General features: G+C 35.5%; 1 long non-coding RNA gene across 1 annotated transcript; it reads right to left on the bottom strand.

Annotated features, from left to right (window-relative positions):
• Positions 1-12,620: 12,620 nt before the first annotated feature.
• LOC125387753 (uncharacterized) lies at positions 12,621-16,878 on the bottom strand. The gene is made up of 3 exons (XR_007227986.2): positions 16,831-16,878; positions 14,457-14,535; positions 12,621-12,736 (listed from the first exon to the last, which is right to left on the bottom strand). It is a non-coding gene; the product is annotated as an uncharacterized LOC125387753 (long non-coding RNA).
• Between the last annotated feature and the right edge of the window lie 453 nt (positions 16,879-17,331).

The raw sequence follows: 17,331 nt of genomic DNA, 5'->3' as shown, positions 1-17,331 counted from the left end.
TCGATCTAAAAATTCTCATCTAGTGTCACTGACTGTAAAGGTTAAGTCTCTTGGCATAGTGTATTCACTGTTTATTAAATGATCTAAAATTATTATCAAGCATCACTGACTGTAAAGGTTAATTCTCTTGGCATAGTGTATTCAGTCTTTATTCAATAACAGATTTTTTTATTTTTCTTTTATTGAAAATAATTGCTTTCATTAATATTATTCTGATTGCCTTTTCCCCTCCCACAACACTAGTAAGGTCCTCCCCATCTCTCCTCCCATCCAAATTCACACCTTCTCTATGTCTCCTTAGAGAACAGTATTGTAAAGAATAATAATTATATAGGACAGAATAAAATAAATCAGAATGTGACAAAACAAACAGACAAATGCTAGAAAAAGACCCAAAGAAAAAGCAGAACACACATATAGATGCAGAGATACACATATTCATACATGCAAGAACCCCATGAAAACACATACCTGGGAACCATGACATACATGTGAAGAACCTGTAATGTAAAAAATAAATAAACAAACATATGCCCTTACAAAACATTGTGCTTCAAACAGCCTTAGAATATGTCAAAGAGTTCATTCTGCTTTGGCCCTATACATGTGGGCATGGGGCCAGCTCTTAATATTGTTTTGTATCCCCACTGAGACTCTGTGGGAGAACCTATGCTTATTTGTGATCATTATCATTCTGAGTTAGAACTGTGGTCTTGTGTCCACTTCTCTCAGAACTAAAATCCCATGTGCTCCAGACTTGTATAGGCCCTGTGGATATTACCACAATTTCTATGAGTTCTTACATATATCAGTTCTGCTGTGTTTCAAAGGCCTGTTTCTTAGGTGCTTTCCATCTCTTTTGGTTCTTACAATCTTTCTTCCTCTTTTGTAGGGTTTCCTGAGCCCTGAGGGGAAAGATTTGATGGAGACATCCTACTTAAGGTTGAGTTTTCTAACATCTCTCTCTCACTGTGCATTAGCTGGCCATTAATCACCGCATCCATCCCTATCTACTGGAAGAGAAAGCAGTTTTGTTTATGACTGAAGAAAGCACTTTTCTAATGGGTATATCAGCAAGTCATTAGGAGTCATTTTATTGCTATGTTCCTTTAGTAGAACACTAGCATTTGGTTTTCACATAGGTCCCTGGACTATCTGGTATATTTCCGTGTTTCCCTATTAAGAATGGGTTCCATCTCATGAGTCCTCCTTAAGTAAAAACAGATATTAGTTGGTTAACCACATAAGCTTTGTGTCACATTTACACTAGTGAATCTTGCAGATAGATGAGATTTGTAGATCTAAGGTTTTGAAGCTGGGTTGGTGTTTACTTGTCTCCTTTGGTAGTGTGAAGAGTAACTTCCAGTACCATTAACACTTATTCACAGTGGTGAAGGCTCTAGGTAGATACCTGCATTAACTATAAGCATTCAGTGAGTTGTGTGGGTGTTGTCTTCAACAATGAGGCTTTACTGTCAGTTTGTAGGGAGAAACTCATAGCCGTGGCAACTGGTATTGTGATTATTCTAATTATAGGTGCTTATAACTTGTCTTGTGTTTGTTGGGTGTCAACTTTGTTCTTTGGTTTCTGTTGCCTTCTCTGGTTCTTAGGAGGATCTAGTGGCTATGAATTGCCTGGGAGGGGATACTTCTGAGATACTGTTAGTTGTGGCCTTTGGGATCTGGAGTAGAATGTCTTTCTAGGTCCTGGGACCTGAAACTAAAGCATGGGGATGGACTAGAACAGGAAATGTTGAGAAGGCCCACTGGAGGGGTGAAATCTGGGTGTGCTCTCAGAATATGTTTAGACTCATGAAAATGGGGGCAGAGAGAAAGGTGGTTCTAGCTGGTGATCTATGTTAGAGCTAGGAATAAGACTTGGGAATGGAATTAGAGGACAAGAAGAAGAAGAGGGAATCACCTACCTAATTCCCTGGCATGAGTGCCTGTGGGAAACCAAATTTCATGGCTTTTTTGTTTCTTTTTAATAATGTGGTGAAATTTGTGTTGTAGTGTCCTTTCCTATTTATGACTTTTGTCATTCCTTGTTCTTTAAAGGAGTCTATGCAGTGTAGGCTGTCTACTTCTTAATCATATAGTAGCTGTGTTATTAATCAGATCATCTTTATGGTATCACAATTTTTCTGTACACCTAATTGTTATTTTATAAAATAATGGCTCCAAGTACAAGGGAGAGGTGCCAGAATGTATTTGTCGCACATTGTCATAATTTTCTGTTCATTTACTAGTTACTATTAATTTTCTCCAAATGTCTAATCTTTAAGTTAAACTTCAGTGCTGGTATATGAAAATATAGAAATTACATAGTACATGTATGGCTTGATACTACTTGCTGTTTCTAGAATATATTGTCTATATATAGTACTATATATAGTACTTGGAACTACATATTCCCTTGGTATAAGAAGTTGACATTAAATGAAGACAAAAGCCTAGGGTGTCATTAGAATGAAAATTGTTTTAAAGGAGTATTTAACTGGAGTAGGGGGTGCTTCTGTTTATGTGTTGCTTTCATTGGTTAATCAATAAAGAATTTGGCCTGATAGGGCAGAACTTAGGCAGGTGGAGAAGACATAACTGAATTCTTGGAGGGAGAAAACAGAGTGAAAGAACGACCATAGAACTGTCAAAGTCAGACGTGCTGAATCTTTCTCTGTAAGCCACGACCTCGTGGTGATATACAGATTTTTAGAAATGAGTTAAATCAAGATGTGAGAGTTAGCCAATAAAAGGCTAGAGCTAATTGCCCAAGCAGTAATTTAATTAATACAGTTTCTGTGTGGTTATTTCCGGTGTAAGCTAGCCAGGCGGCCAAAACAAACAAGGGTCCCCGTGCTCCCTATAACATTTACCAGTTGACAGATGTTGGTAGCCATGACAAACATTAACTTTCACATTTCTAATGATATATAAGACTGTGTGCTTTAAACATATTTGAAGAATTATTTTTCTAGAACATATAACTATAATATTACTCCTAGTAATATTATATAGTAATTATATTTTTAAACTGTCTGTTAATTGATAACTTATATTTGAGAATATTATTTACTCATAATATTTCTCTATTTTTTCAAAATAAACCACATATCAATAAATTTTCCTAATAGCTTTTAAAATTCAACCATGAATTATGGAACAAAAGATGAGAATTGATATACATATATGAAAACAGTTATCTGATTAAAACAGTTTTGCAAGTACACTGGCATACCAAATTTTTCTCAAAATGTTATTAAAACTTTTATTTGTTAACTTGGATTATTCTATTATATTTGCAATTAAAGAGAGAATTTTGAAGAAGGAAATATGTAATATATTCTAAGCAATATTTTTGTTTATTTTGATATGTAAATTCTCTGTAGAAGAGGATAAGGTCATTAGTGTTCATTAATACATCACTGAAATAACTCTAAATACAATCATTTGGATAGTTTAATCGCAGCATGTCAAGATGTTATTTCCTGAATTTGTTTTGTGTATGAACTTTAGGTTAAATTATTATGCTACATTCCTTCAGGTGTACACAGTCATTTTGCCATTATTTCTATCAATAGATTCACTTTTGTCAAGTGAAATAAAGAAGGTACAAATAAAATTTATAAATGAAAACAAGTTTTTTCTTAGCATTTCAATAAAGTTATAGGATGTGATAATCCTTAGTCATAATATTTTGCTAATTTCATGCACTTTTAAGCATAAAGAAATTTGGTTTAAAAACAGGCACAAATTAAAAATTTTGTTTGCCACCGGTTTTTTCTATTAGTAATAGTTATTTTTGAAAATGTTTCAAATGTTCTATTTTGTGTGTGTAATTTTTTTACTTCTTTATTTTGTTGGATATTGACTGCATAATTTTTGCATAGTATTTATTAAACATTCCATTCTTTAGTTTTCTATTCCCTCATATCATATATGAGTACTTATGAATTTTTTATGAGACATGGAACAAAGTAAATATTAGTTGCATGAGGCTTCGTTTAAATAGCTCTGAGAACTCTAACAGAAGAGAAATTTCTTTGGGAAGGGGTACCAGGGACATGTGCTTATTTGATTTTTATCTGATGAATCTGGGAGTCATTAAGAGACAGATAAAGAGAAGTCAAGACACTCTAGACTAAAACATTCTATATGGAAATTAGTGTGTTTTCCATACTTAGTTATATTGTAGATTTGGTTTGATGTTCTGATGAGGTAACTATATTGAAGCAGCAATTTACATGGTCTCCTAAACAAAAACATATAAAAATGTCTGTTCAACTTTCTGTAAAAATTTTGTTTTGCAACAAATAATTGATCTTACTATTTAAGGATGTCTTGAGCTGGAAACCCTCTTGAATCAGTCTTTAGAGTGCTGGAGTCACATACATGGGCCACATGCCCAGTTCCTAAGTTTTTCTTCATATTCACAGTAATATTCAAAATAGGTAAACTGTCAAGATGTCTGTTTTCCAAGTATTGAATGAAAAAATGCCCATAATACCATATGAATTTTGCAATTTGTATATGATCTACACCTGATTCAATAAAACAATTCAATTTGCATAATTAAGCCAGTTTCTAAATATAGTTAAATACTGGTAAGTTAGAGGAAAGATGGTAAATTGGGTAAGGGATATTGCTTTGCCAAATGAATGCTTTTTTCAGTATTAATTAACTACAATTTATTGTTTTGAAGGAGAAGATGAAGACAGAAGGGATACCATTCTGTTTCAATGAATTTTGTAACATACATTGGTACTCAACCTCTGTAATTTTTGTAAAAACAAGTCAAAGTCTGAAAATGAAGGCAAATATTGATAAGGAAATTTAATTTTGAGATCAAAACTTTCTAATACATCTCTCATGTATTAAGATAATTTGTCTTTAGTTTCAAAATATTTCTTTGATGCTCCCTACAAAAAAAAGTTATTGACATACATAGTATTACAAGCACGTCAGGGCCAGGTGAACATTAAGGGCCATTGTAGAGAGCCTTCTTCAACAGTAATATGAATTTTTTTAGTTTGAAAGTATATTCAATAATCTGCCTTTTATTCTATCATATCAACCCCCCTTTTTCCTTTAGAAAAAAAAAAAACTTTGACTTTAACTCTTTTGTTTAACTTTTTCCTGAGTATGACTAGTAACATAACAATTTGTAATCAAACTCCACCTTAAATGATAATAAACATCCACAATCCATTATTTTGGGAATGTGGGCATAGTTTTATAGACTACTTCCTGTTGACTGGTGTGCTGGTAATCTTTGAGGGACTTTGGGAAAATTTAGGATTATGTGAGCGTCTTGACTGGAGCAGTCTGTGAGCCTGTATCATTTTAGCCAGCAGCCTTGAATCTATTCTGATTCAGCAATGGGGCATTATTGTCAAGTTTTAGAGGGAAACCTGTAGTATTGGTGACAGTTTTTGATATCTGGGTGTCTATTGGTTCCACAGGTGAAAGACATAAAAAGATGTAACCGATGTATTGGGAATTTATTTGGTACCATATGATGTGTGATTTTTACAATCCCCTTCTCACCAAAAAAGGAATAGGGAACATTTCTAAGATCCTAGGGAAAGTCAGAAGCAGACACTATGGCACTGAGACTCAAGGTGATGAGCTTATGAGGCGTATTAATATTTCAGTTTCTAATATGTTGCCATGTGTCCTATTGGCTTATGTCTTTTCTTATTTACAGTTTCCTAGAAATATTCATACTGCCAGTGTATTTCTTCTTCTTCCAAAACTTTTCTCCTTTTCCACTTAAAATTCATTTTAGACACTTACTTTATATTCTAGCAACCCCCTACTTTGGGATCAGTGATAGCATGTACCATATAATATTGTAAATTACATACTTGTCTCAATGCATAGGCTGTGGTTTTTGTTTTTTTTTTTTTTACAGAGGCAATTTCATTTTATTCTTTCTATATCCAGCACCTAGCACAATGGCTGGCACATAGCAAATGCCTGGCAAATATTTGTAGAACAAATGTGTTCATTTCCTAGTGTCAGCTCTGCCTCAATGCATTTTATTCAACGTTAAGCTTGTTCAGCTCTTGAAATGTCAATCATCCCCAAAGCCAAGCAGCAGTGTTAGACATGGTGATTGCTCTCCTAAGGGCCTTCACTTCCAGCTGGGATCCTGGACTGGCCCGGAAGCCAAGCTACAAGTGACCTAATTAGTCCTTTGGTTATTTCCAAAAAGATTGGGAATAATCATGTGCAGAGATGGCCAAAAACTAGGACAGGCAGAGTTTGATGAGAGTTGAAATGTTTGGGGTGCCAGATGTACATCTTTTAGACAATTTCAATAGTTTCCGAAATAAAGTAGTTTGCATTTTCATTGTTTGGGGGAGATTTTATCAACAAAATATGTTCATTGACTAATCAGGTCTTTGCAGCAGATTAGAAATTAGCAGCATGCTGGACACCGAAATAAGATGCAGAATCTCTCTTTCTGGCCCGGCTTTAAAATAACCCCTGATAGGAGAATTCAGCCAGATGCTGTTTATCTTTCCAGAGTGTAATTTTGGGGCTAACAAAATAGTGAACTGCCTTCAGATCCCATGCTTCTAATCAATGTCAGGAACTGGATGTTATGAATGCATCTCTCCCAGAGGAATCAGTACTTAATGGATGTTTGACAGGCTTTTAATGTTTTTTTTTTTTTTTTTTTTCCGAAAGGTTTATCTTTAGCTTCATTGTCACAGTTTGTTGCTGAGTCTGATGGCTGATGTCACAGATAAGTGTAACCAATGTCCCGTTGGTATGTTGTTTACCCAGGGGAAAAATCATGAACGAGATATTTTTCAAGCAAGATAATATTGAAGCGGTGGCTGATGAATTTAACGTTTGAACAATATGTATTTGAGATGATGGTAACTGTTACTAAGAAATCCCACTCAAATTCTTTGAATACTTCTGCAGCTGGCTAACACAAAGTACCTCATAAGAATTTCTTTGAGAAGCTGACATGTCACACTGAAGCATTGAAATAACCTTTGAAGGCAAAATAGTCATCTGCTTGGGAAAAACACAGAAGTCTGTGTACAAATATGCAACTGATTCAAACCTATCATCTACACATTCTCATGGATTCCGTATATGAGCTTCTTGCAATGAATAGTAAACAGTGTCTGGTGTTTTAGGTGACACATCCAAGATACAGTTTGAGAATCCAAAATGCCCAACTAAACAAAGCTATAACCCAAGTCGTTAAGACTATGTTTGTTGACTTTTGAGAAATATCTGGTGCTTGGTGAAAGCACTTTCTGCTTTTTTTTCTTGCTTTCAAAAATAAAAAGGGGGGAAACTAATGATTATACTCATTGATGGGAGCTCGAATCTCCATTAAAAGTTAAGCAGCTTACTCTTGCCTTGAGCTGCTTTGATATGTACATATAAACACTGGAAAAATGAAAATTAAGAGATGAGCAGGGTGGAAAGAAGGCTAGTAATTTAGATGCAAATCCATAGGATAGTCCGGTTTCAGAGCAATTCATTTGTAACTTCTAGTTTTCCTAAGTGATATAGTTTCCTCCACACCTCCAGTATCACAGAAAGGTTGCACATATTCTTCTGCCTCCAAGAAAATGCCAATCTCCCTGTGAACGCTTTCTGTTTGTAATAATGCAGGAGTACATAGATAGTCTATTTACACTAGTTAATCTTTTCATGATTGATCATGAAATTTGAATTTTAAAGACATCTTAGGAATTGGAATAGAATTACATCTTATATATAGTAACTATCTCAGGTTCTCATACTTTCATGCCAAGCATTTTACTGACTGAGTAACATCCCGCTGTTTGCAGATATTTTAATACACCACTGCGGTTAAACTATTTAAAGCCTTGAACCAAAGAACAAACGTGAAGTCTCCAGCAAACAACTGATCACCTAAATGTCATACCTTTGATAGCTGTGGTCGTCTCAGTTTTCATTTTTATGTTTCTAAATTTCTTTCATGAGTACAATATATTTTTCAGTTTTGATACTGTTTCATGGAAGATGAGTTATTGCCACTCAAGTGAGCATTTGCACATCACTTGTGTGTGTACCTAGCTGGTGCTTACAGAGGCTAGAAGCGCACAACCAACTCCATGAAACTATAATTACAAATAGGCATGAACCATTGTTCAGACTCTGGGAATCAAACCTGAGTCCTCTCGAAGAGCAGCCAGTGCTCTTAACTACTGGGCAACCCTTTCAGCCCCCACAACCTTTCACTTTAAAGTCTGCTGGATATACCATCACTTCATAGAAAGGTAGAGATGGAAAGTTAAGTGTTGCTTTCCTTTTTTTTCTCCTTTTTCCTTGTTCTGATCTTGAGTATGATATGGATGACCTGAATATCTCCTGGTCGGCATACAGAAAATCTTACTTTTCTCTTCCTTATGCGTTGATGAACCTGCTGTCAATTCTCTGACATCATATTTGTCTCATATTCTCCATGATATAAATGCATGTGAATTTTTCTTGCAGAAGCTATGCTTTCAGATTTCCAATGATTTCAAGTTTATATATTGTCTTGTTTTAAGAATACACGAAGGGAATTTGCAATTAATACTAATTTGAAAAACATGCAATGATATACATCATATATACAAGATAAAATATGAAAGAAGGCAGAAAAAAGGCAAATATAGCATGAAGGGAAAACAAAAAGTCAGAAAGCATAATTCATAATGTGATTTTCTATAATTATATTTATATCTGTTTGAGGAATAAGTGACCAATAGATTTATTGTAGGAGAAGTAGTCTCTTATTATGTTTAATACATTAATAATCCAATTCTCACATGTGTGACAAAACAACTGATTCTTTTCTTCTTTAGGTGATCCACACAGGTATTCCCCTATTATCTATGAAAGCAAAGAATAAACTTGAGAGGATTCCCAAGGGTCATGTTCTAGCCCTCCATGGTGGAGGAGGAAATAAATTAAAATATCTATATTTGGATGAGCTGCAGAAATATTCAGGTATGCATTTTTTTCTTCCCAATGTGATCAGTGTCACCTACATCATCTGCAAGAAATAAGCTTTTTTGTTGTAGACATGCAAAAGAAAAGGTGCATTGGATAATTTGTTTCAGGTCCTGAAAGTCACACTGGTAAATCACTTGCAAGGCAAAGTTTCTGATGAAAAAGTCTGTATTTTATTTGAAGAAAAACTGCCCTTGAAAGCAAAAGTCAAGTTCTCTGATTGAATGAAAATAAACATAAAACAAAATCAAGGCCAATGCAGCCCCAAGGAAGGTGGGATAGCAGCAGTCATGTATTAAGGAACAAATATTGCATACCAGTTAGGCACACAATAAAAGAAGCAAGAGTACTATACCATAGGCAAAGTCAGCTCTGAGAGTGTTCTATGATCTCTGTTCTCAGCATCAGGCAGATGAAAAATGTTGAGAGATCTGAGGATCATTCAATGCTATGGAAGCTAATACTGACTTTTGCCTTTTGTGAGGAGTTATGAGAGCTGTTCTGGTTATATCAGAGGACAGCCATTATTAATAGCCATATGCTTGTGGCTCAAAGAACAGAAGAAATACACTTTAGTACTGTTGGGGGAAGAAGCAAGGACTTGAGTGTATGTTCCTAGGGAGTGCAGAGGGTGGAGCCCTGGAAATTTGAACTGGTGAAAAGCTTACCTATTCAGAGGAAAAAAAAATACAGATTATTTATAACTTATCAAAGCTTTATTGCCTTCGAAATTTAGCAAATTTTTCCCATGCACTCTTAATTGCACGTGATAGTCCAGATATCCCATCTTTGCTAAGCAGATATTTTTTGCGTATTAATTATAGCTAGTTTTAGATTTCCATTTTTTTATTGCAAGACAGTATTAACTATCTCATTTCTATACATTCATCTATGATCTAGCTTCTAAGTACCCATTTGCTAATCTAATCTATCTTTACCCCTCTTCCTCTTAATATATTCATACCCTTTCGCTCTATCATCTTTTTAGTTATTTATGGAACAAAGCTTATATCATATTTAACTATTCAAGATATGAACTTCTGATTTCCTTTCCAGACCTGTAATACCTCTTTTATAACAACATGATGTATTGATGCTTTTGATTCCACTGAAGAAGCCTTGCCAATATCCATGAAGAGTGAGGCCAGAAATGATCCTACTCTCCCCACGACTGTGGATGCTAAAGGCATTATGGACACCATTTCAATTGTAGCAATAACTTCTGTGCTGACTACAGATAATAGTTGAATCCAGTGAATCACACTTTAGTTTCTCAGTATCATAGATTTAAGGTCTTCATTTCTATTTTTACTGCATCTTCCTTGACCTAAAACTCAACAGGAACAAAAACTAATGAATTATGTGACTGAACACATTAATGCTAAGCATAGAATCATCCTCCCTCAGCAATAACTCCATTAAGTCCAACTACCTATACTGTATATTAATTTTTGTTCGTACTAAGATTTATTTTTAGTAAAGTTTCTTTTACTCTAATACAAACTTATTTTAGAAGCATGCTTTCTACAATCTTTTTCTTAAATAATCGTAATTTAGAAGAATTATTTGGGTTATGAGTAGCAACTCAGCATTTATAGCTCTTATTTTAGTTTTTTTTATTTTTTGATAACTATCTAGGATATGTAAGTTGCTTTTTCCCTTGTTATGATATTATACCATGAATAAAAGTGACATGAAAGAAAATCTCTTCTGTCTACAGTTTTGTGTGGAGATTCTTTAAAGGTGAGACATAGAAGCAGGCATCTGGAGGAGAAGAATGAGATACCACACCTCCAAACACAAACACAAGGCAGAGAGAGCAAGTGAAGCCCAGTGAGGCTACACATTTGCAATTTCTTCCTCTAGTGGTATACTTCTTCCAGCATGCCTCTGTCTGCAAACTGTAGCCTCCTCAAGTAGTTCTGCCAGCTGGACACCAAATACCTGACCCTTAAAACTTCCATCTGATTATAATTCTTCCATAAACTTCAAATGGCTGCTAAATATTTATTTGTGTGTCCCCACAACTAAAGACAACTGTTACTTCCCACTATGGAATTTTCTGATAGATGTTATACTATGGTATTTATGATCTTTACCATAGAAATTCTGTTTCCTCAACTCTAAGCACAGTGCAATGAAGTGAATAAATACTGTGAGCCTTCATTCATTTTCAAATAGAATACCTGTGTGCAAAGAGTGGGTAGTTGCATACATGGTTTATTTTACTGGCAAAACAGTCAAAAACTATTCTGGTATTGGTGTGTATTGTTCAGGGTTACACCTGTCTGCAGAACCAGTTGAGCAATATTGTGAGCTCGGACATTTGCAATAACATAGAAAAGAGCAGGTTAATAATAAGCCTAAGCTAATAGACCAAATATTTTGTAATTAATATTAAGCCTCAGAGTGGTTATTCTGGGAACTGGTGGGCAGAGGAGATCGAAGTTACAGTGAAATTTAAAATATAGTCACTAGCTATACTTGATGTACAGTTGTACAATTGTGCCTAATGTTTTTGACCCAGAGATATGCTTCGTAATTTAGCTTAAACCTATCAGTGTAAACAATGCACATTGAATGTGCATAACATTTTAGGCCAAATTATAGTATTTATGTATTGAAAACACAATATGCTCATCCATAGCAAATACAGATATGCTGAACTTGTTTATAGTAAATAGAAATTTTCAGAAAATAAAAATGGGAATTTCTCTTTTACCATTATAATGTAAAGGTGAGTAGACACAATTCTAGCTATAAAATCTTCTGGGAAGTAGTAAGGTAAATTCTTTACTACTTAATTTCATGGGGAAATATGACAGTGACAGCAAAGGAGAGCAATAAGCAGTTCATATTTTATGTAACATATGTACATGAACATGCGTGTGAAAAAGACATACAGCCCTTTGAGAGGTGCTGTATAATTGAGCATTATCCAGCAATCAGTTTTACATGCTCCGTTCGTCTAGATCTGAATTCTAAGAAATATTTATGATTTCCTTCATGAATTGTTTCCTTCAAAGGAATTATAGTATTAATTGCAATACATTTTTATACTGTTATAAAGAAGTATCCTAAGTATCAATGGAGAAGAGCTATGGAGAGGTTTTTACGCAGAGGAAATTGATGGGAAGCAGGGGAAGACTAGGATGCTGTCATGCTTTTCCATGATACCCTGCACAGCCTGCTGAAAGGCATTCTACCCCCTGTAATCACATCTCTCTGTGACTCCTGATGCTCTGCTTTAGTGTTGTTTTTGGTTGTATTTATTCTCTTACGGTGGTATTATGTCTGTTGTCAATTTTTACAGAAGTATGACATCTCTAAATTAAGTTTTGAGACGTAATAAAGCATCAATAATAAATGCAAAGAAGTACAATAGAAATAGAAGAATTTAGTGTTTAAGCTTCACTTCACTTTGACCTTTATACTTTGGAAGCAGCTTTCTGCCAGTTGGCACCTGTAATGTCCCAGGCCAGAGTCACCTCACTGTCTGCCATATTATTGTGCTTAGCCTTCTCACTTACTCTGAGGGGAATGAGGCAAAATGTGCCTTGGATTTTATTTGTAAACTTAAGTTTCCAAAGATAAATTTTAAAAATTATCTGCTTTCTTACCTTCTGGAATTAATTTCTGGAATGCTCTCAGTGAGAGTAGCTTTGGTGATGCTGTTGCTGCGGTGGACATTTTTTTTTCAGAGAAGTTAGCGAGTGTGTGATCAGCTCTCTGTGGGCGTCACCTGTGTGCAATGATGGAGAGGGAAAATACAGAGAGGATGAAAAGGAAGCAATTAATGTAGCTTGTGTTTCAGATTCACGCCAATGTAATAATGAGTATTAATGATGCATTTTGGCAATAAAGCCATTTAATAGTCGTTAAACAGAAATTGCTATTCTTTATTAACAACAGATTGTCTTATAACACATTGACTAATTTCTCATTAAATTCGATACAAATTAGATGACAGTCTGTGTGTATAGCTAAAGAGAAAGGCCTCTCTGTTTTATTTCCCAAAGAATACGATAATTATCTTTAGAGGAGAGTTGGCTATACCTTGAAGTCATAATTAGAAAACAAAACACGAAGATTTTCTTTTTAAATGTTTAGAATAAGTATTCTAAGAAAGAGAAGCATAGTTCTAGTATAGAGTGTGAGGTTCAGGATAACAGCAAAAAAAAAATTATTGCAGGGATTCTTAGTGTCTAGTCTTCCATCCCTCACACTGCTAAGGTATTGCTTAGAGGTGTTTCTGGTGGAAATGGAGCTTTTATGTTCATGAGGAGAAGAATGAAGGCATTTCTCCTCCTGCTTCTCTCTCTCTCTCTCTCTCTCTCTCTCTCTCTCTCTCTCTTTCTCTCTCTCTCTCTCTCTCGGTTTATTTTTTTGAGACAAGGTTTCTATGTGTAGCTTTGGAGTCTGTCCTACAACTAGCTTTTGTAGATCAAGTTGGCCTCGAATTCAGAGAGTTCCTCCTACCTCTGCCTTCCAAGTGCTTGAATTAGAAGTGTGCACCACCACCACCTGACACTTCCTGATTCTTTTTTTTTATTTTTCCATTCAAAAATTTACACTTCCTCCCCTCCTCCCATTTCCCTTCAGCTCCCCCACTTACCCTCATCCCTCCCACTCCCTGCTTGAGAGAGGCCAGGGAACCCTGTCCTGTGGTAAGTCCAAGGCCCTCCACCCTACATCCAGGCCTAGGAAGCTGTGCATCCAAATAGACTAGGGTCCCAAAAAGTCAGTACATGCTTCCCTGACCATGACCAATAACGACTTGCAACCAACCCCTTAAAAGATGACACACATCCATAACCCATTGAATGTCAAAAAGCAAACAAAGAAACAAAAAATGCCCACCCAACCTCTTGGGAATACGGGTGTTGTGTCCTTTTGACTACTTCCTGCTGTATGAAGGCAACGGCATCTTTAGGTGACCCTGGGAAAATTGAGATAATGGCCAAGTCTGGGAGAATTAGCTGTTGTCCAATATCAGTGTGATGGGAAAGTGCAGGGCTTATCTGAACTCCTGTTAGGAGTAGTCTGTGAGGCTGGACCATTTCAGTTAGCCGATTTGATATTTTTCTAACTTTAACAGAGGCATTCTGAGAGGCTGGATTACCAATGCTCCTTTTTTGACTTTATTCATGGCTGGTTCTTTTGTTCTGAAAGTATACAAAATTTGATATGTCACAAACATATCAACACAGGTATGGAATGTGTGCTATATAAAAATCAGCTAAAGATGATTCTCTGTTTTATGTTGGAACAAACAAAAAGACATCTGTCAACTTTATATATCTGTTTGAACTGCATAACCAAACTGTAAAACAACCACCATCGATGCCATATGAATAGATGGCATATAATAATAAGTCATGTGATCCCTGTAGCCAACAAGATCTTTCATGCCCCATCTGGTATCAGAACTGTTTTCATGTAGAGGGATCATGGCATGTCACCTGTTTTGTAGCTTTTCTTTCCTTATCCTTCTTGTCTGTAGCCAGGATTTTCAGGACGTCTCCTTTGATCTGATGTGATCTTTATTAATTTTGAAAAAAATCCGTAACATTTTGTTTCCTATGATAATAAAAGAATAACCTCTTCCCCAATACAATGTATTTTCTGACTTCATTCTGAAGTTAAGACATTCTTAAAATATATATGTTGATTTAATTTAGCATTTTTCTACAATCCAATGTCTCTTAGCAGCATCTGTCTTCCACTCATCAGCATTAAAAAAAAGCCAACAAAACTACATACAGAATCCAGGAGTCATTATTCTCTGTCTTTACATAGCTTATTTTTATTTTTATATTACTTTATTCTTTCCTTAAATACTTTATTACTTTAAACTGTCCTATTTATTTATTTTTATGAGTGTTAGTTGCTCAAATGCTCAACCACACATCAGAACCTCTTAAAAAAGCCACACCTCTGTATGCCTAGCCTGTCACATGGAAACCATACCAAGAAGTTGATTCTGACTCCATGTTTGGAACTCTTTTATTTGCCTTTTGACTTTCTGAGACCTTATGTGGATATATGTGGCTGGATGTTGGGCACCATATGTAATAATACTTTCTCATTGGGACCTTCAATCTGCAAGTTATGACATAAAGACTTATAATTAACTATAAAATGTTGGCCTTTGGCTTAGGTTTGCTCCCAACTAGCTCATATAACTCAAATTTACCTGTTTCTTTTAATCTATGCTCTGCCATGAGGTTTTTACCTGACTTTCTTCCTTCCTTTTTTTGTATTTTGTTTTTGTTTTTGTTTTCTCAAGACAGGGTTTTTCTGTGTAGCTGCCATGGCTCTGTAAACCAGGCTGGCCTCAAACTCACGGATATCCACCTGCCTCTACCTTCCAAGTGATGGGATTAAAGGTCTGTGCTATGACTGCCTGGTGGCTTTTACCTTTCATGTGTAGCAGATATCTCCAGAGTGCCTAAATTATATCCCTCTAAGTTCCTCTCTCTGCCAGGGAGTCCTCTCTAACACTCCTTGCCTAGCTATTTACCATTCAATTCTACATTAAGTCAATTAGAAGGTACTCTAGCAAAGACACATCTTCACTGTGTATAAAAAGATTATCCCACAACATCATGCAAGTACCCTGTTTCTTTATACTATATCGCGCAGGGAATAGCAAAATATAAAAAAGCCTAAATTTATATGTTCAACATATTTGTAATTTTTTTTGAGTATTTGTGATCTTTAGGTAGTTAAATCTATGGCACTAAGGATCAGCTATATTGTATATATTGTAGACTTGAGTCCTACCTTTTAAAATATTTGTTGGCCTCTATAAATATCTCTATTAGTTTCTTTTATATGAGTTCTTTAATTATACTTAAATGTGGGGATTCAACTGAGGAATTTCTTATACATTCTAGGTAATATCTTTTTATGTTTTACTAAGTTTTATTATATAATCTAAAGAAGGCCATTTTCCTGCAAATGTCATGAACTTTGAGCAGATCCCCCATTTCTATCCTTTCTCTTCTCACTTCTCCTCTCTCCTATAAGTCCCCTTTCTTTGTTGTCACATAATTTTGCTTCTATGTCCATGCCATCAGTACACATATTGTGTATTTATAATCTCCAGCACCCACAAATGAGAGCAAACACATATTGTCTAAGACTGGCTACATTCTTTAATATGATTATCTCCAGTTAAGTCCATTTTCCTGCATACAATTTCATTAGTTATTGGTGAAAAATTCATTGTGCAGGTAACTGTATTTTTTAACATTTTTTATTGATTTATACATTTTGGTAACTCCATTTTCTTTATCATTTCCTTTGTTGTTGAATACCAAGTTTTTTTTCTAACTTAACTATTGTGAATAGTGTTGCAATGAATAGTGATATGCATGCATCTCTGTAATACATTGATTTGGCTGACTAATCTCTTTTTATAAATATCTCAAACCTTGTCTTTTAAAACAAACCTTGCCTCAGGAGACATTGGCAAGTGGATCTCTGTGAGTCTGAGGACAGACTGGTCTACAGGGTGAGTTTCTGGAGAGCCAGGGCTGTGTAAAGAAACCTTGTCTCAAAAAAAAAAAAAAACAAATAAAAATAAAACAAAAAAGCAACCCTTGCACAAGACTCTGCCTATCTAAATTTAGTTGAGTGTCATCAGATAAAGGATTTCTGCCTTCAATATTAAGCTTAAGGATTCTGGCTGATAACACATGAACCATGTGAGGAGCCAGCTATCCTCTGACGTTGAAGAACTAAGCAGACTGTGGAGACTATTCCTCACAGCTCAACTCTGAGAATCCCTAAAAAGCAATAGATGAACATGACTAGATTTCAGCAACCTACTTTAAACCAGACTTCAGATTTCCTCACAACCCGCTCTGGAGGCCAGCCTGATATAGAATCAGCATCTAGAACTTTCGAGACATTCCCAAATCTAATGATTCTATTGTGCCCATTGTAAACCCTGCTTTCACACACTGAGTTGGTAAGGCCTTAACCAGGCTAAATTCTAGACAGATTGTGTTGGCTAGTTTTACCTATTTGGACACAAACTACAATCATCTGGTAGAGGGAACTTTTACTGAAGAATTACCTCCATCAGAATGACCTAAAGGCACATCTGCGGAGAATTATCTTGATGGTAGGCGGTTGGGGGGACCATACCACCCCTATATGTGGTACCAAACCTGGGCAAGGGCAAGTGGTTCAAGCTGAGAAAACCACATGAGAAAAACATTAAGCAACTTCCCTCTGTTGTTCCTGCTTTTGCTCCTAGTTGTATTTCTGCCCTGACTTCCCTCAGTGATGGATTGTGACAGGCAAAATAAAACCATTTCTTTTTCC

The sequence above is a fragment of the Myodes glareolus genome, chromosome 11 (genome assembly GCF_982192425.1).
Source record: "Myodes glareolus chromosome 11, mMyoGla1.1, whole genome shotgun sequence".
NCBI lineage: Eukaryota > Metazoa > Chordata > Mammalia > Rodentia > Cricetidae > Myodes > Myodes glareolus.
Note: the sequence above shows the minus strand (reverse complement) of the source record. Positions and strands in the feature narration are given on the sequence as shown.